The sequence below is a fragment of the Camelus bactrianus genome, chromosome 23, assembly GCF_048773025.1.
Source record: "Camelus bactrianus isolate YW-2024 breed Bactrian camel chromosome 23, ASM4877302v1, whole genome shotgun sequence".
NCBI lineage: Eukaryota > Metazoa > Chordata > Mammalia > Artiodactyla > Camelidae > Camelus > Camelus bactrianus.
Window position 1 is genome coordinate 14,987,749 of NC_133561.1, and position 19,819 is coordinate 15,007,567.

Genomic DNA, 19,819 nt, shown 5'->3' on the forward strand with positions numbered 1-19,819 from the left:
GCACACACATGGTAACTCTGTATGTGCGTCAGACAGCTATATTGTCACATCCACACTTCTAAACACTGGAGCTGGAGCATTTACCAGTCCATACCCAGGAGACTGTCTGGCTGACAGCCCAGAAAGGTTCACCATTCAGGGATGGGAATAACCAAGCAGAGCTTGCTTTAGGCTTTTAACACTGGGGTTTGCCATGAATGTGTCTAAGATGCCTTGTTCTTGAGGAGGCTGGCTGGGGAGCACACCAATCATTGTGATGATTTTTTGTGTGTGTGTCTTTGAAGTGGCATTTGCTGAGCTTAGTGTTGTGCTGTTAATACGTTAAATACATTAAGATAAGCTTTTGCTAAAGGACACTATGAACGCATCTACAAAACAGAAACAGACTCCAGGACATAGTAAACAATCTGGGGAAAGGGCATGGGAAGAGATAAATTTGGGAGTTTGAGATTTGCAAATGTTAGCCACTATATATAAAAATAGATTAAAAAACAAGTTTCTTGTGTACAGCACAGGGATCTATATTCAATATATTATAATAACCCTTAATGAAAAAGAAAATGAAAACAAGTATACATATGTATATACATGACCGGGACATTATGCTGCACACCAGAAACTGACACATTGTAACTGACTATTTCAATTAAAAAAAAAAAAGAAAATGAATGAAATAAAATTTGAATCTTATGAAAAAATGATGAGCTTTTACTATACTTGACCTGATCCTACTTTCTAATATACCCTACTTGTAAATGTGCTCTTTCAGCCAGATCTATGTTTTGAGCCTAACAACACTGCTATGTTGGCATGTTTTACTATGTTAGAATACATCTCACATTCTTAAATTCAGATAGAAATAAATATCCTTACTCCTTTCCCACTTGTTACTGATTGCATTATTTCTTACCTTTTTACAGCTATCTCACAGAATTTTATTTCATATAAACAACTTTCTGAAGCCAGGCATAGCATGAGTTTCATAATTTTGAACTGCTTGAACTTCTGAATAACTAATGAGTGTGTTTTCAACATATAAAACAACTCCCACTACATTTATGAAATATCTAACCTTAATAAACGTCTTCTGTCTTAGAGGTTGGGTAGTGTAAGGTTCTTTCATTGCCAAAGATAATATTACCACATATTACAGAAAGTATAAATAAATGAAATAGGATTTGAATTTTCATTTAGTTTCTTGCATATAACTTCATTTTATATCAGAGAATGTGATGTGTCATAGTGTTAGTTAATCTAAGCCTTTAGCAATGATGACAGGTGTTTGTATGCAAGTGACACGTATTTTCCTATGAAGTCTGACTTTTGGAAAAATTAACTTGCACGTATTTTTATTTCATGACATAAGGAAAGTAAGGGTAACTTTCTCCATAAATATTAGAAGTCTGACTTACAGAAAATTCCAGTTTATTGGCCATAATCCTTCTGAACGTATGCATACCACATTCATTTAGATTCATTTAAAGTTTGGTAACTGCAGCTGAAACCATTAGAATAATGTTCTAATTAGACTAAAGTTGAGATCCAGTAGTCTTCATTCTCGGAGTGTATTTCAGGCTAGGAGCATCTATTGTAAAAGTAAAATATCTTATTTTGAAATCCTATATTGCAAACCCAAAATATGTTGGAATCTCTCCAGGGCCCATGTGCTTTGCTTTTAAATCATCATGCATCATGAGAGTATATTCTTAGATGATCTACAGTCTAGTTATTTTGTTATGGCTGAAATGACCCAGCTTGTTTTTGGTATAAAACTATCAAATCTGAGCCTCCACTCCTCCTCTAAAATATAACACATTCTTCATGCTTTGTGTGGGAGAAAGGCTCTCACACAGCATGCTGTTTACGCTGCTCATGTCAAGACAAGATGTTCACCAGAATACCAACATGAAACCTATAATAAACTAACCTGCTTGAGTTATTTTTCACATTTAAAAAGGTTTTTTTCACTAGTAATTTTTTTGTTAAGTTAGGAGGGCTCAAACTTGCTTATTTTTTGTATTGCTTGATTAAGATTTTTTTTTTCTTTACAGAAACGACTTTTTCTCTGAAAGTTACTTATCTCTGTGCTTTTTGCTTAAAATACACATCCTGGCTTCTGATGCTTCATTAAAATTTTTGGGAGTGTATTGAGTAAGTAAATTTCATTCTGGGTGACTAAATTGCTTTCTTGATTATTGATAAAATGCATATGATTTCCTAATTTTTAATCAAATCAAACAAAGGAGGTAATAAAAGTTAAGATTTCCCAGATTTACTTGTTTCCAAGACATTTTATCACAGAAATCATATTTGCTACAATAAGATCAATTGGCAATTAAGTAGAAAGTCTATTGCCTATTAAATTTAATGGTTCACTGTGGAGGAAATCTCTTTCATTTATTTTCATTGTTTAAAAATAATTTTGCTAATGCCAAAGAAAATCATACCTTAGAAACCAAACAAAGAGAAATTTTTAAAACTGTCCAGGAGTAAGCTTGCATGTTAGCTTCTGGAGTGACCTCTACTGGTTTGGAGAAAAGGGTGAAAAGCCAATTACTGGCATCTCTTATTATTCAGCAGAAATTTAATATTAAAGAATTTAAAAGCGGAGAATAGTGCAACATATTGCAGTCATTTTTAAAATATATTGAATCTTGGCTGTTGTTTCTTTCCCACAACCACAGTGGAAGTGGTCCTTGGGGCCCATATAAATCAGCAGGCAAATAGGATTTTGTGTACTGAATTTTATTTTGCAGACTACATTTTAAAACTACGCTTGTTCTATTTAATAAAGGATTTAGGTAATAGTAACAAATTGTTTAAAAAATCATTTTTTTTCAATAAGTATTTGTCAAGTTACCTGCCAGATACTAGATGTTCTTGAGGGATACCAAGAGGATAACACTAGAGCTTGTGCTGTTCAGTATAGATTAGGGGGTAAGAGAGGTATACAAGTGACCAAGATTAAAAAAATTAACACATGCTAAGTGCCATAAGAGAGCTCTCAGGTTCATATAACTTAGAAGAGGATGAAAGAATTCCTGGCTCAGGCAATCAGAGAAGGCTTCATGGAAGACATGTTCTTTGTCATGTGTTGTAAAGAATGGATGGGATCGTGGCAGTTGAAAACGTGAACAAAGACTATTGCAAGGAGAAGGAATAGCATAAGCACTGAGGGGGTGTGTGCAAGCTTGTCTGGATGTCAAGCACATTCTGATTGGCAAGGGCACTGAGTAGGAAGGGAAAGGGCCCAGACATCAGAGGGTCTTGCGTGCCAGCTAAAGTGTTTAAACTTCACTCCGTGGTATTGGGAAGCCATTAGTGTTTTCTGGATCAGGAGGAGCTTGATCAGATCCATCTGTTATGATGATGAATCTGGAAGCTCTGTGTTGCCTAGATTGGAAATAAAAGAGACCATAGATTAGGTCACTAATCTAGTAGACTGTTGCAGTAATTCCAGGGAACGTAATACATAGAAGGTGAGAGAGAGACTGGAAAGGAGAGGATGCATTTACGTGGCAATGGCTAGGTAGAACAAATGAACAGGGTAGATGGTGACAGGTCACCGATGACTCTCATCCGACCTCAGATGCAGCATGGATCAGGTGCTCAATAAATAAGTATTCAAGTTAAAATTTGGGGCTTAGATGACTGAGTAAATAGAAATAGGAAAATCAAGAACTTGTTTGAGGATAAAGTAATTCGTGTTGTAGGTCATTGAGTTTGGGCTGCTGGCAGGACATTTTGTATTGAAATGTCCTTAGATAGCAAAAGTTGCAAAAGTGGGACTTTGAAAAGAAGTTGAATGTGATGACATAGGCAGGAAACATAGAGCAAAAAAGACAAAGGACAGAGCTCTGAATAATGCCTAAGATTTAGAATCAGAGATTTCAGAGGATCTGCCAAGAAAATGGAATAGAGATTAAAGAGGTAGAGGGTGTTAGAATAATGGAAACTGAACAAGGAGAAAGGAACGTTGCCAGTGTGGTTGGGAAACGAAGAAATGTGAAGAAAATGAGTATTGAGAAAGGGCCACCGAATTTTGTTTTTGAAGGAACAGTTCCATTAGATGGTAAAATTGTAAGAAGTTAGTATCCACTAATCTGAAACTTCCAGCTACCATGTACATAATAGATAAACAGCAAGGTATTGAATGTAGTTCCCTGTGCTATACAGTAGGACCTTGTTATTTATCTGTTTTATATATAGTAGTTAGTATCTGAAAATCCTAAACTCCCAACTTCCCCCACTCCCCCACTCCCCATCCTGGTAACCATAAGTTTGTTTTCCATGTCTGTGAGTTTGTTTCTGTTTTGTAAATAAGTTCATTTGTGTCATTTTTCTAGATTCCACATATAAGTTGATATCATATGGTATTTTTCTTTCTCTTTCTGGCTTACTTCACTTAGTATGACCATCTCCAGTTCCATCCATGTTGCTGCAAATAGCATTAGTTTATTGAAGAATCTGTGATAGATGAGATGAAAATCAGCAGCTCAGAGAACCCTCCAGAGGTGAGAGTCTGCTTTTGGTTTAGGCCTCTGAAAGTTTAGGGGAGACCTTTGAAAGGCTGGCTCATAAAGTAAGTAATTGCTGACCATAAGATCTGTATGAAGTAGGTACAAAGCAAGTCAACCTAGAAGAAGACATGGTAAGGTCTCCAGAGCTGGAGGTCACCATAAGGGTGAAGAGCAGGTTCCTTAGATGTCAGACTGTGGAAGATGAGCAAGGTCATAAAATTTTCATCTGTAAGAATTGTAGCTTTTGGGGGTAGAGTTTCCAACAGGAAGTAGTATTTAAATAGAAGCTATAAGATGTTTAAAAAGGTAAATTGTCAGGTGAGAGGAATATATAAGATGGATGCACATATTTCCAACATGATGGAAAGGAATTTCAGCATCCCACAATTATTTGGTTCCTGCTCCAGTTTGCCTGCAATGTGGTCTTTGCTCCAAATTCGCTAACTCAACTTTGACTGTATAGTTTTTTCTTAATCCAAATTTGAATAGTAAAACTGGAATTTATTTGATCCATTTGAGCGATCTCCACATTCATAAAAACTGAATTCAGAGTCAGGAGGGACCTGTGAGATCATTCCTTCTAATGTATGGACTTTGTAGATAGGAGGCCCTAACCTCTGGATTAAGTGACTAGTTCAAGGTTACAGAGCTAGTGAGTGGCAGAGCTGAGACTGCACTTGAAGACGCCACTGATTCCCAGTTCTGGCTGTGGCTTGAGCAGCATGATATTCTGGGCTGACGTCTTTAGTGCGTACCTATCAATCTATTCCCTAGAAACACTAAAACACAATGTAGAATATTATCTGCCAAGCTTTCCTATCATTTACTTTTTTCTGAACTTGTACTTTCCAATCACAAAGCGATTGACGTGACCATACTGAAATAAAGATCTTGCTGAAGTAGTACACTTCCATCTACCTGGGATCATAGTTTCTTCATTCATAGCTATGTGGACATTTAACACACACAAAAAGATTAAGAGATGCAAACATTGCACTGTATACCAGACACTGACATAACATTGTAAATTGACTATACCGCAATTAAAAAAATACATAACCTGAAAAAAATTAATAGATAGAAATTCTAAATGTCAATAAATATAATAAAATCTAGAATTACACTTTAGACAGATTTGACAGAGTTCATTAACCAGCAGGTGTTTTTTTTCAGTTTTTAAAAAGTACCAAGTGTTGTGCCTCTCCGGCCAGCTCTGGCCTCTCTGTCCTACTCCTATACTCTTCTGTCTCCCTAGTAATGAAGAAAGACACCAAGTAATGTGACCTGAGGAAAAAAAGGGATATTGGTTTCAGAGAACATTAGGACTTTGCACGGTTACTAGACTTTTCCTTTTCACTCTAAATAATATGTTGAGAAACATCCTGAATCGATTGGAAATAATCCTGATTATTATTTATAAAGTAATAATGTATTCCATGTGACAATGCCAGAAGTGTACTTTAAATTGTATTGTAACTGTATTTTAACGTAGACCCATTTTTAAATAAAGCAATTAAGCATACAAATCAGTAACTTTGGTAAAAGTGTAAATAAGGATTTACATGTTGATGAGTTGGAGAGCTCAGCTCTTTGGCTTCTGTGACACCTTGACTAATTTAAGACATTTCTCGAAGTAATTTAGGGGACCCACAACTCTAGAACTTTTGTTTGCATTTCTTGCAGCAACATGCACAATGAAATGGGATTAGTTGTTTTAATCTAAGCCAAAGTACTATTGAAATGATCAAGGGATGTTAAAAAAACCTTTGTTATCATTTTAATTCTTTAATTCCTTTTGGGGGATTTTAAGGTATTACAGCATTTGGCATACATCTGGTATGAAACCAGCACACCCTAAGATTTCAGGACTGAATCTTTTAATAGATTTACTTGAGTAAATACTTCTCCTTTTCCCTCCCTCCCTCTTTCTATCTTTCACACCCTCCCCCAAGATTGGCTCTTTTCTAGGTAAACTTAGAAGAAGCAGAGATAAAAGTTACCTTTCCTGCCCTCCAGGAGCCCATACATTGTCTTTAGTACAGTGGTTCTCAAAATGTGGGTTTAAGACGAGCATCATCAACATCACCTGGAGACTTGCAGAAAAGCAGATTCTCAGACCCCACCCCAGACCCTCAGCATCAGAATCTTTGGGGGTGAGACACAGCGATCTGCCTCCCTCTAAGCCTTCTGGGAGATTCTGATGCACACTCAGGTTTGAGAACCATTGGTCTCATGACTAGAATTTTATGCTTTCCTTATTTTTCTATCAAGATAGAGTCCACATACCATAAAATTCACCATTTTAAAGTGTACAATTCAGCAGGCTTTAGTGTATTCACAAAGTTATGCAACTGTCACCATTACCTAAGCCTGGAACATTTTTATCACCCCAAAAGAAAGAAACTTCATACCTATTATCAGTTACTCCCTGTTCTCTGTTCCCCCACAGCCCCTGGCAACCACTAATCTCTTTTTTATCTATGAATTTAACTATTCTGGATATTTCATATAAATGGAGTCATACAATATGTGACCTTTTGTGTCTGGCTCTCACTTAGCATAATGTTTTCAAGGTGCATCCACATTGTCATGTATCAGTGCTTCATTCCTTTTTATGGCTGAATAGTATTCCATCATACGTATGCACCACATTTGATTTATCAGTTGATGGGCATTTGAGTTGATTCCTTGGTTGCTGTAAATAACAGTGCTATGAACATTCCTTACAAGTTTTTTTAATGAACATGTGTTTTCAATTTTCTTGGGTCTATACAGTTGATTTTCCTTATTCATAGTAGTTATGTTCTATAAAGTCTCTGCAAACATTGAATTAATGAATATTGAGTCACTGCTCTGCAGGGAAATACAGGATTAGGGATGTCACATTTTTGACATCCCATCAAAACATGACCTTGTTTTGTGTTTGTTTCTGTTTAAAGATAGCTTATCTAATACACATTGTTGATTCATTAACACTGAACTTACATCCAACAGCACTGTAGCTCGTGCCTAAATGAAGCTTCTCTAACACATGCATTTTCTCCATAAGGCACATCACAGCCTTCTTAGCTTAGGAATGCTAGACAGCACCACACATGACACTTCAGGGCCATTTTAAACAGTGAATTTGCCAATAAAAAGTACAAAAAATGTGAAAAACATAGACTGCAGAAGGAACACTTCTTTTCAGTGTCAGAGCTGAAACAAGGAGGCAGTGTGTCACCTTGATCAACCTCACCTAGGAACATGTGTCTCGGAGAAGGCAAACTTTTCCCCACTCTGTGCATGCATGCGTCTGAATGCCTGTGAAAGCATAGTGAGGATTATCTTGTGGGTACAAATAAATGTTAGTGTGTAGGCAAATTGGCAAATACGGAATCCACAAATAATGAGCTGTGCCTAGGAGTGAAATTGCTGTGTCCTGTAGTAACTCTGTGTTTAATTTTGTGACAAACTGCTGGGCTTTTCCATAGTGGCTGCACCATTTCACATTCCCACCAGCAGTGTTTGAGGGTTCCAGTTCCTCCCTGTCCTTGTCAACACTTGTTTCCTCCCTGCCTTCCTCCATCCCTCCCTTCCTCCTTCCATCCTTCCTTCCCTTCTTTTTTTGATTATAGCTATCCTAGTGGATGTCAAGTGGTACCTCACTGTGGTTTTAATTTGCATTTCCCTGATGATTAGTGATGCAGATCATCTGTTTATATGCATATTAGCCATTTGTATATTTTCTTTGGAAAAATGTCTATTCTAAAACTTTGCCTATTTTAAAATTGGATTATTTGTCTTTTTATTGTTGAGTTGTAAGTTTTTTATGTATTATGGTTACTAGCCTCTTAGAGATATGGTTTGCAAATATTTCCTCCCCTTCTGTAGGTTTTCTTTTCACTTTCTTGAGAAAGTTCTTTCATGTACAAAAGTTTTTTATTTCAATGAAGTCCGATTTTATCTATTTTTTTTTTCTTGTGCTTTTGGTGTTACCTTCTTAAATTTTGAAAGTGCTTTTGTGGCTGTAGAATTTTAAATACTGGCATCAACAGGACCACAGATTTATAAAAAGCAGTGTCAAATTTATTTAACACACTGTTTTTGTTTAGGAAAATTGAAGAGAAATACTTATAACGCTTTAAATAATACTTCCCTTTTTAATAAAGAAGACTCTGCCTCTTTGAAAGACTCTGAACTTTCTGCCCTAAAAGCAGTTTCAAGAGTCATTTGTGAAAGAACACAAGAATCCCCGGAACTTGGAAATAAACACGGACTGGTGTTTATTTGTTGTTCGTTTAAATGCAGGAGCCCTATGTGTCAGAAAAACTGAATCTGTAACACTTAGGTTAGCCCAAGCTCGCAAATAATATCAGTTAACATGGCTTTAATCTACTAAGTAACTTTAAATCCAGAAGATCAAAGGAACTTATAACTAAAAACAGTCCTTCGTGCAGTTTCCCTGTAGAAGCAGGAAAAGGCTAGAAATTACATGTCACCTTCATATCCTGGCTTGCTGACCTTGTGCTCAGATCAAGCCCCTCTGTATGCCAGCTGTTACCATTATTAAGACCTCGCCCCCAGGAGTTAAGTAGGAGAAAAACTCTCCTGTCCTATAGGAGAGCAAACACGGAAAGTCCCAGCCCCTAACATGCCTAATTCAAAGCAATCTGCATGTGCTTGTCACTCAGTCTGTCCTGCCGCGCCGCGGAGCTGCTCCTGCGACTCCCTGGTCGCTCTCCGTTGTGCGGCGTTTCTGGGGCCAGTTTCTTGGGCTGTTGCTGCTGCAGTCGTTTGCAGACCAAACTGAGCCAGGGACGTTTCTTCTCTTAACAGAAAGGTAATACATTTACTCATGCTTCTGGATGCTTGAATTTGTTATTTGGGGAGAATTTATTCAAGAACTGAACTTTGCTCTGTGCTTCTCAGATGGAATGTAAAATTCCAGCACACAATTTTTTTTTCAGTGCAAACTTTGAACGGCATCTGAATGCATTCAAATCTTATGAAGGTTTTTGAATTCTAGTCTAGCATGGTAAGGTAAGCTGTTTCTTCAGAAGACTTATTAAAATGTGCTTTTTTAAAATGAAGTTGGAAAGAAACCTCAGATTTAAAGTCGTTTGGCTGTTTTATGCTTTGAGATTCTTCTTTAACCATTATCTGTATCAGAGAATTTGGAAAATATATGCTTCTTTCATTACCAGGTGATAGACAACTAGATGTAGGAATCACTTTCATCATTTCTGTGACTTACACATTGTAATAGTGAAATAGTAGCATCTTCCAGCTCATAAAAATAGAAGTGTGAGGATAATCCACTTAGGGGCTAAGCTTCCACAGCAAGTTTAATTTTTATCAATGTTCATTTCAAATGCACCTCTCACTATACACCCTCAAGTTGTATTTGAGGCAATTAAATGTTGCGTGCATGGTATTCATTTTAATTATGGCAATATTAACTATATCATGATTGGATTTACTACTTAAAGTAGACATCAGAATGTACTTGCCATATTTACTTTTGCTTAAAATTAGAATGGATAATTTATGTGTGACTGGTAGAAAAATTCAAACTAGTTTAACTTGTGAAATATTTGTATGTTTGGTAGTAAAGTGTAAATTTTTAAAAAACCAAGTGGATAAAAATTTCACAAAAACTGAGGTATTTCATGCAAATTATTGACTGGCCACAAATGACTTGCTTCAGTGATATGCAGGAAATGGAAACCATACTTTACAGTTTGCTAAAATTTTCTTTAACAGATATTCCTGTCGAAAGAAAAAAAGGAGTATGTCCTTTTTACCCACAAGAGGGTTGTTTTAGATGATAGTATTTATAATTGAGAAAACTCCAGTTGCCTTTGATGGCTGGGAAGTCACTAAACTATGTAAATAAACTCTAAACTAGAGTGTTCCACTTGTAGACAGTGGGTTTACTACTTCCCACTGGTTTTAATGTCTGCTGACACATTTCTACTTTTTAAACTGTCAAAGTATATAGCCTTAGCATTATGTTTTTTAATACATCTCTTAATAAACTACCTTAGAATGCTTTCATTGCCAAATCTTGAATATTAGAGTATTTTATTGGATTATTATACTTCATTTGTCAGTGTTTGTATAGTATACAAAAATAAGGCAGAATATTTATGTATCCTCCGTGCTTCATACAGCTTCCATCTTAGAGCTGAATTATAGAATTGTGAGCGTAAACTATTTGGATTGGTGATGAAAAAATATGTAATATATAAGTGTCTGAAATGATTTACAAAGCAGTTTAGAAAATACCTGTGAACCTTGCCTCAGTCTGGGACATGATACATATTGTAAGATGGATTCAGCCGACATTTTAACCTAATCTTGTCTTTTTTAGTTTACATTGAAGCACTCAGCCCTTTTTGGCAATCAGGGAAATCTGCTCTTCAGTGCTTGCTGTGCACCAGTTCTTTACCTTCCATTCTAACGACTGATTTCTGGGATTGGGTCAGAGCGCTTGCAACTTGTGCTGTTACAAGTGCTTCAGGCTCTCTTACAGCTCAGTATGGGTGATGGACAGCCTTGACACACTGACTCTCTGAACATTTCCGATTGTTAAAAAATTACAATTCTTCCGCCCAAATTGACAATTCCAGATCGCATCCTCACACAGGAAGTAAAACTGGGTGTTTAGGATCAAGACAAATGAACTGCTCAATCTCTCAGTCTTTTGGAAAAAATAAAAAACAAAGCAATTTAAGTATATTTGAAAAGCAAGAGTTGGGGAAGAGGGTGTCCCTTTGTTCTTTCTCTCTTAATTTCTATTCTTTCATCATTCTAATCGCTATTAAATAGTCTCATTTATTTTAGGCTCACATATTAGATGAGAATTATTCACAAGGAACACAGTAGGTGCTTATTATGTGCTTGCTAAATAAGGACATTCGCCTAATTAACTGAAAAATGCCATTTAATTATCTTTATGAACAGTGTAAATGTAGTTTCAGTTCATCCAACATATGCAAGAAAACAATAGCAGACTTCACAAGCATTTATAGTGATAATTTAAGTAGGGAATAGGAAAAGATTTATGAAAAGGTAAACCCAGACTCTTGCTAAGAATTACTTTACTGATCCAATTCAAGGAAGAACAATCATCAAAATTTGATGTTTTTCTAAGGTTAAGGTAAATCTCAGAGTCCTTTAAGGAAAAAGGTATCTTCAATTCTGTCTCATACAAATGCCTTGAGATACGTTTCCCAGGTTGCTCAGTAGACTAAAGGATACCTTTGAGACTTTATTTGCTGGACTCTGCAGGGAAGAACCCATTTGGGGAGCTCTAGGAAATCTGATTTGCTGCTTCTCAAACTTCACAAAACAGCAGGGAGTGGAGCCTGGTATCAGATCCTTAGCATTTGTGGGGAAAGCTCAGATCATTCCAAGTGTGGTATTAGAAAACAACACATTACCATCTGAATCAGACAGCTTTCAAGTGCTTTCTGGTGACTGATCTCAGTTTTTGGCTTTATGGCAGACGTTTAAAAGATTCCTTCACATTCTTCTGCCTCACAATATGTGGATATTGAATTGTCTTAATTTGATTTACCTCAGTGGAGTTTTTTCCCTTTGAGCTGCGACGTTTTGAGGTTTTGAGATGTGTGAAGTATTAAACATTCATGGTGTCTTTAGACATGCTTGTGATCTGTTCAGCATGACTTAAGCTCAGTAATATGATCCTGTTTCTCCAGGGGAAGAGCTGTAGTGATACAGATAGATTGTTCAATTGTAAAGTTGCTTGTTTTGCAATTTTAGTTGAGGCAAAATAATTTCAGATGAAATCTTGTGGCCAAAGACAGACCTATCTCATCCTGAGGGTCCTGTTCATTACCAATGCATCTTGTAATTAATTCTTTTTTAGTGGGGATCTGGGGCTAGGTAGGAGGCCTGGTGTCTGCAAGTTGCCTGACTCTACAGTTGAAACATTTTAAATGCTTAAAATGCAATCAGAAGTATTTTTCTTTTCTTTCTTTTTCTTTCCCTCCCTCCTTCCTTCCTTCTTTCCTTCCTTCCTTCCTCTCTTCTTTTCCTTCTTTTTTTGGCACATAACCTTAGGGAACATGCTCTTTTAACAGAGAAGCTTGGGACTTCACGTTGGGGACATATTTTTTCTTGAGGGTTAAATAAACTCATTAGTCACATTGGCTGTATCCTAAACTTTATTCAAACGATCCATAAGTGACTGAGGCTATGTGACAGGTTGTTTTACATTTCCACAGCATTGTTCCACGTGAATTTTGCACTGTTGTCTCTCAAACAAATGTCTTATTAAGGATTTCTCTTTGCTGCACCCTTGTCCCCACCCTTCTAACTTCAAAAATACTGTAGGTGAAATCTCTTTTCATTGTAACCCCAAAGGACATCAAGATAATCCGGATACTATAATGCACATCTAGTACCAAGTACCACCAGGTCCATATGTTTTTGAAAACACAGGAACATTATGTGTTTTAAGCAGTGTTTTCTGAACCAGCATTGAATACTATGAGTGGCAGTTGCTTGCTCTTATAAATTGATCAGCATTCATTACATAAAGTATAAATCAGTGGTTCTCAACCCCAGCTGCAATATTAGAATCCTCTGGGGAGCATTTAAAAATGCTAATGTCCACACCCCGTTACAGTATGCCTTAAATCGTAACCTCTGGGGTCAGAGCCTTGTGGCTGTAAATTTTTTTATATTACAGAAATGATTCTAATGTGCAGAAAGGATTGAAACTGCTGTAACAGACTTGTAATTTTGTGAATATTTGTTATAATTATTGTGTTCCCTTCAAGACTTGCAACAGAGTAAGTGAATGTCTCGGCTGGTTCTTTGGTTAGATAACGACTTATCAGAGGACTTTCTAGAACTTTTTTGAAAGGCTGTTGATTGACATTTCTTTTTTTTTTTTAAGATGTATCATTTATTGAATCAATATCAGATTGTTTCCATTTTTTAATAATTTGACCTTTCTCATGGACAAATGTTTGCATTTAGAATTATTATTGTTTAGGATAGGTTCCCAGAACTGGAATTACAGAGTCAGAAGAGAGGGATACTTTTAAGACTGCTGATAAATATTGCCAAATTGCTTTCACAAAGAGAATTCTTATTTTTATTTCCACTGGCAATATAGATAAATACTCATTTCATTTCCCCTCCCTCGCCAACTTTGGGTTTCATCTTCTCTTAATCTTCTTTAAGTTGATAGGTAAAAAGAGATTTTTTTAAAATTAAGTTATAGTCAGTTTACAATGTGTTGTGATTGACATTTCTGATGATAGAGAACTCTAGTTTTATTTTGTATAGTCTTAGATTATTGTGCAAATGAAGATAAGTCTTCAGATTTAGGGTTAGAGGAAATTATAGCAGCTTAATAATTTGAAACTCATCTGAAATAGGAACTCAGAGATAAAAGAACACTCTCTCTCTCTCTTTTAAGGGCATTGATGCTTATGGACACAACACATAACTGTAGGGAGAAATGGCAAATATTTCATGGAATGATAATTTTGGTGGATGAACTTGGAAAAGAGATCTCTGAAAACTGCTTTAATGACTGCAATACAGTGATAGTGCTCTTAAAATATATATACTTAGGAAGATCACTGTTTATGCCAAAAAGATGGTGTTATCGACTATCATTTATCCCAGACTGTAAAAGATCAAAGATCAACTTTATTTACACTCACATTTCTCTTCCCACGTAGACCTGTTACCAAAGGTACATTAAACACGAGAAAAATGAGACTGTTTCCCCAACCCTGAAATTCCTATCACTCACCCCAATAGGTTTAAACTCTGCTTTGACAACCTAACTCATATCTAGGAATAGGACCGCTTTCCAAATTCAGGATTTTCAGCCTTGCTGTGGCACGTACACTACAATATCGTCTTAATGTAATTTAACTCTTATCTATCAATATAGTTTTGTAAATCTGGGGAGGGGGAAACTATATCTGTCAATTTTAATTTTTCTTCTATATCATTAAGCAGTTTATAAATATGAATGATTTTTGTAAAAATGAAACATATAACATTTGTAGTTTATCTTTATCGACGCCTGTATCAATATCAATCTTGTACATAATCATATTTAAAAGAGGTTATATAAAAATGTTAGGTATATTTCATTTGCAGAGATGGTGTTTGTTATCATATGTTGAAACTACTTTCTTAATAATATAAATTTAATAGGCAACAATGAGGTTTTATTGTAAAAGAACAGTGATCCTTAACCTTCAGATTTCCTAGAACTTGATCAGTTTGCTTTCTCATGGTGTGATGGAAATCATAGTAATATCTAGCGGGTCCTTATGAAATGTTTGTTTAGTGGATTAGATTTTCAAATGTATAATATTGTTTCTTTGGGAAAATAGCTTCTAATTTATTGCAGTTTATGATTAAGGAGAATGATAGCAATAATACTTGATTTCTGTAGAGTTCTTTGCAACACATAAAATGCTTATAGGTGATTAAATGAAGACATTTATAAGTGTTCTTATTGAAGGAGAGTTTAATGGTAGAAAGTTCATGAACTCAAAGAAAAATAAGAACATTTAATTTGTCTCTGAAGGGGAGAAGATTGTATTTCTTTATTTAAGACTGTTCTTTTTAGTTGCTTAAAGAGGGCCTGATTCTTTGATTAAACACACAGATTTTGCTGTCAGGTCACAATTATCTTATTTTGAAATAGTCCAAATACTACATGACAGCAAAGATGGATCTATGGCCTCTCTTTTCAGGTTTGCACAATATGATACATGGGTGGATAGCACCTTTTAATTCAGTGAAATATGTCTCTGACACTCTTAAATGGTGAATTGTACCTTTTAAAACTGTCTTGGGGAATATTGAATTCAGGGACTATTTTTCATGTGGACCTTCAGACTAAACTTGATATCAGTAGCCTCTAGTGGTCCTATAAAAAAATAGTTGAACTTGGCATTGCTCTAGAAGCATCCTGAGGTTGTTAGAAAAGCCTTACTTTCAGAGACATGCTGGTCTGAGATTGAATTTGGATTGATTATCCCTATAATATTTTTGACCCTCAGTTTTCTCTATAGTGGGTTTAATAAGATCTTCATGAAGGTGTTGAGTCAAACGCTTTCCTCACAATACTTCATCTATAGTAAGATGATTTGAAAAAAAATTTTTTAAATAATCCTTTGAAGGGAAAACTATTCCTAGAGACAGAGCCTGGCTGCCGTCCTGCCATCCAGCTGTAGTAGCTCATACGACAGAAGATGCCAAAATATGATTGTCAGTTTCTCTGGCGCATATAGAGAAGCTGTTTATTTTCTGGCCGTAGCACTAAGTATTAATAGGCCATCTTGGTACCAGTGATAAGAAATGAGGCCACCATTTTAGAAGCATCAAGCAATTTTAGGGGACCGATTTCATATTAGAACAGATTTGGTGCGTAATGGATACAGGTACTTTCCAAACTGCCTATATACCTGGTGTGAAAAAAAAGACCTCAGGTATCTTTATATGTTCATCTTCCAATATCTAGTATCACTTGAGAGAAAAAGACTGTCTCACCCAGTTAACTGGGCAAGGTGCTTCAATCCATATACATTACACCAAAAAAATTAAAATCTGATTGGTTGTTATTTTTATGCACACAGCAGTTTAGGAGTCATGAAATAAGCCATAATGAAACTTGGTTATCAATTAGAAACTCTAACTGGTAAAACATGTTACTTTTCTCTGCCTAAATTAGAAAAATGGGCCTTTATTTCTCTGTCAGCTGTTATCATTTCCCTACTTGTTTGATCCATTCTGCTTTAATTGTGCATCATTTTGTCACTACTTAGGCCTAATTCTCTTGTAGCCTCCCCACTAGTTTGTGGTTTTGCCTTGTTACACAGAGTGTTCCAGGGACCAACAGTATGGGCACGTTGTTGGAAGATTCTTGCCCCACTCCCAATGGACTAGATCAGAATCTATGTGTTAGCAGCATCCCCAAGTGATCCTTATGTTTGAGAAACAACTGTATCAGGGTTTTGTGTTTTGTCTAGTGAAGCTGTAGGGAAGGGCGCAGCACTCTTCTGAAAAAGATGATTGGCTACAGTATAGGATCTTGTTTTTGATCCAGACTTGCCATTTATTGTTAAGTTTGGTGTTCATGAATCTGATGAAGCAAAGGGTTATTCTAGAATACTTTATCTGAGCTTGGGGACTGTAGTTTCACAGGACGCCCTCAAAATCTCGGTAGCAGACTTCCCGGCCTTACCAGTTGAGACTCTGTGTCTCCAGTTTTTTGTTTTGCACAGTGGAGTGGTCATGCCTGCCATGCCTATTTTTCTGAGGGCTGTTAGGGGGATCAGCTCAAGTGAGATCACGTGTGTGAAAGTGTTTGGCAGTACCTAAGAGGTGAACCATTGTAACTGTTGATGGGGAGGAAGATGTTGTTCCTCCAGGCCATCTGAGCCCTGTGTTTGTTAAGGATAGTGATGGCTTTGCTGAGTGGTTGCTGTGGTAATTGGAACAGGCCTGTGTATTCTCTTTCAACATTACATTTAGATTTTAACTTGACAGTTTTCTGGCCACACTAGCAGTTCTGACTTCCAATTTCAAGGAGCTACTATGAGGTGTTCATAACACTTTGTAAATGTTGAACACCTAAATAGACTGAATGCATCTTTTGAGGTAAATTGTGTGTCATTAACAAATTTTGGTATATAGTATGTTGATGAATAAAACTTCATATTCAAACAGTTCCTACTATGATTATATGATAGCATTTTCAATGAGTTACTAATTTTAGTGTTTCAAACAGGGTAATCTCCTTTTATCTTGTAAGTGTAAGTTTCCTGAGTCCCAAACCAGACTAGGGTACAATTGTTTGAACCTTCTAATCACGTGAGCTCTGATGACTTTTCTCTATACAATTCAACATGGTTTAAGTGCCTCTATGTTTCTTCTCTGTGTTGTCTGCTTAATGCTTATGAAAACTAGTCATGGTGCTTTTGGTTCATAGATAGCTTTGGTCCAAAAAATAATAATTTATGTTTCCAGAAATTTGGAAGCTATGAGAGAAGATATATTGAAAACCTTTTTCTGAATAGTTTGTATTTCTCTGTTCTTGCTTCTTAACTCAATTTTGATTTCCTGTTTTATCCAATTATTTAATATATTGTGTAAAGTGTTACTGTGTGAGAGCAGATATATATTGGAAGATAATTTAAAATGCATCCGGTAAATAGATGACTAGTTATCCTTTAAGGTAAAATAAATTTGTACCTGTTTTTGCATTTTAATAATAATTACCTTTTGTTCTTATTAGTCACTGTGCTAAAAGCTTTATATGTTGTTTTATTAAAATTTATTACTATAAAGAAGACTCATTTATAGTAAAAGTTGCAAGCAATACAAAAAGTAAAATGTGAAACTCTTGTCTACTTTTCCATGGCCCAGTCCAACTCTCCAGCAGGAAACAATGTTAGCATTTTCCTGTGTCCTTCTAGAAATTATTTATGTATATACTGATAACGTATGTGTGTCTCGCCTGCTTTTTTTTTTTTTTTAATGAAATAGATTCATACCATATAGGCTGTTCTGCAGTTAGGTTTTATTCACACATAAAGACTTACTTTGGACTTCTTCCCCTAACAATAATCCTGATCAAACTCATTCTTTTTTGTTGTGCAGAATACCCAATGTATGGGTATAACAGAATTTAAGTCCCCTATTGATAATTTAGATCGTTTTCATTTCTCACCATTATAAGCAGTGGTGCAATCACATCTTTATCCAGACACTTATTTTTACACATTGTTCAAGTATATCCAAAGGATAAACTCCTAATAGAAATGTAAGTCAAGAGATGAGGGCATTTTAAATTTTGATTAGTAGTGCCATGTTGCTCTCTTAGAAGGTTGTACCAATTTGCATTTCAAACAAATTTAACTCTAAGAAGAACCAAGACTTAGAGTCTCTAAGAGTGTAAGTAACTTGACCCAGATTCTCAGAGTCAGTAACTAGTAAGAGTCAGCTTTCAAATTCATACCTACTCAGGCCATTTCTTCTAAGCTACAGATATCTCCAATGCCATTTTAAAACATAATTTGAGCTTTGAAACTAGGAAACATCATTCTATATTTTTTGTATATTCTCATCACTCAATCAAGCAATAGTAATTATTATTCCATTGTAAATACATATCCCTTTATGGTTTTCAAAACATTTTTACATTCTCGTAATAATCCTATGAGATGGACATTGATTTGTATCCTGGTTTATACATGTAAAGAACTGAGTGAGGCTCAAAGAAAAAAAAATCTTTAATTTAAAAATCTAATCAAAAGATTGTCCTTGGCCAAAGGACTCATAGTCCCCAAATGGCTAAAGGACTCAGGACATGAAAATGCTAGTAGAAAAGTGAAATAGGGGGTGTGAGATTAGTGGCTTTGGTTGTATTGATATTGGCATATTATATTCATGAACAACAGGAAATACACTGAAATATCTGGCTGTGGACCTCATCATACCTCAAGCCAGCACCTCAAGACTAGCTTTCTTTTGGCAGTTCCTGTGTGTTATGGCCCTGGGGAAAACAGGTGATTTCAACATAGCTCTTTTAAAGTGGTTCATTATGTTTGATCCAAAACATGTTTTAAACTTCCACCATAAATACTGTTACCCCTGCACTTGTAATCACATAGCCTTACATTTATCACAGTAATTCCTTTTTATGATGTTGAATCTTCCTCTATCTCATCTTCTTTCCGGTTCTCTCAAAATCTTTTCTCATTTGTTTCAGTTCTAATGAAAGAAGGTCTTTCTCTGTGTGTCCTTAAAGGTCAACTCGACTTCAGATTGAAACTTTGCTATTCTCCTGGTCACCTGAGGTCTTACACAAACACACCCACTGAACTTAATCTGTAGACATTTCTTAGAACACATTTTTGTGTATTTTTCCTTTTTTATTATTTTTTATTTATAATTCACAACTTATTTATAAAGTCAGTTTGATTGTTGCCATTTTATGATTAAAGAAACTAAATCGTAGAAAGCTCATATGACTTAACTTCAAATACAAGCCAAAGTCAGAGTTCAAATTATTCCTTACTGTCCACTCATACCTACTTTATAACAAGAAGTCTCCAAGTTACAAAACAAGTTGTGTTCCCAAAATTCATTTTTAAGTCAGTTATTTGGCACTTGAACCACGCTGGGGAAAAAAATGTTATAAATGGTGATTAGGTCCCTCGGCTGGCCTGCAAAAATCTATTTAACTCTTTTGTAACTACAGAATGATGCATTTGCAATAAAAATGAGAGACAATGATAGTTGTA

At 35.8% G+C, this 19,819-nt stretch overlaps 1 protein-coding gene across 7 annotated transcripts in view; it reads left to right on the top strand.

Annotated features, from left to right (window-relative positions):
- DISP1 (dispatched RND transporter family member 1) overlaps window positions 1–19,819 on the top strand; it is a 200,118-nt gene that overhangs the window by 126,052 nt on the left and 54,247 nt on the right. Inside the window, exon 1 of one of the 7 annotated variants that reach the window (XM_010973984.3) lies at window positions 9,178–9,342. The exons of 4 other annotated variants lie outside the window; for them this stretch is intronic. The gene's annotated coding sequence lies outside the window, so the exon portion shown is untranslated. Of the gene's footprint in view, window positions 1–9,177; window positions 9,343–9,423; window positions 9,543–19,819 lie in introns of those variants that run through there. 2 more of the 7 variants (XM_045509491.2, XM_045509489.2) reach the window with 2 other exon arrangements.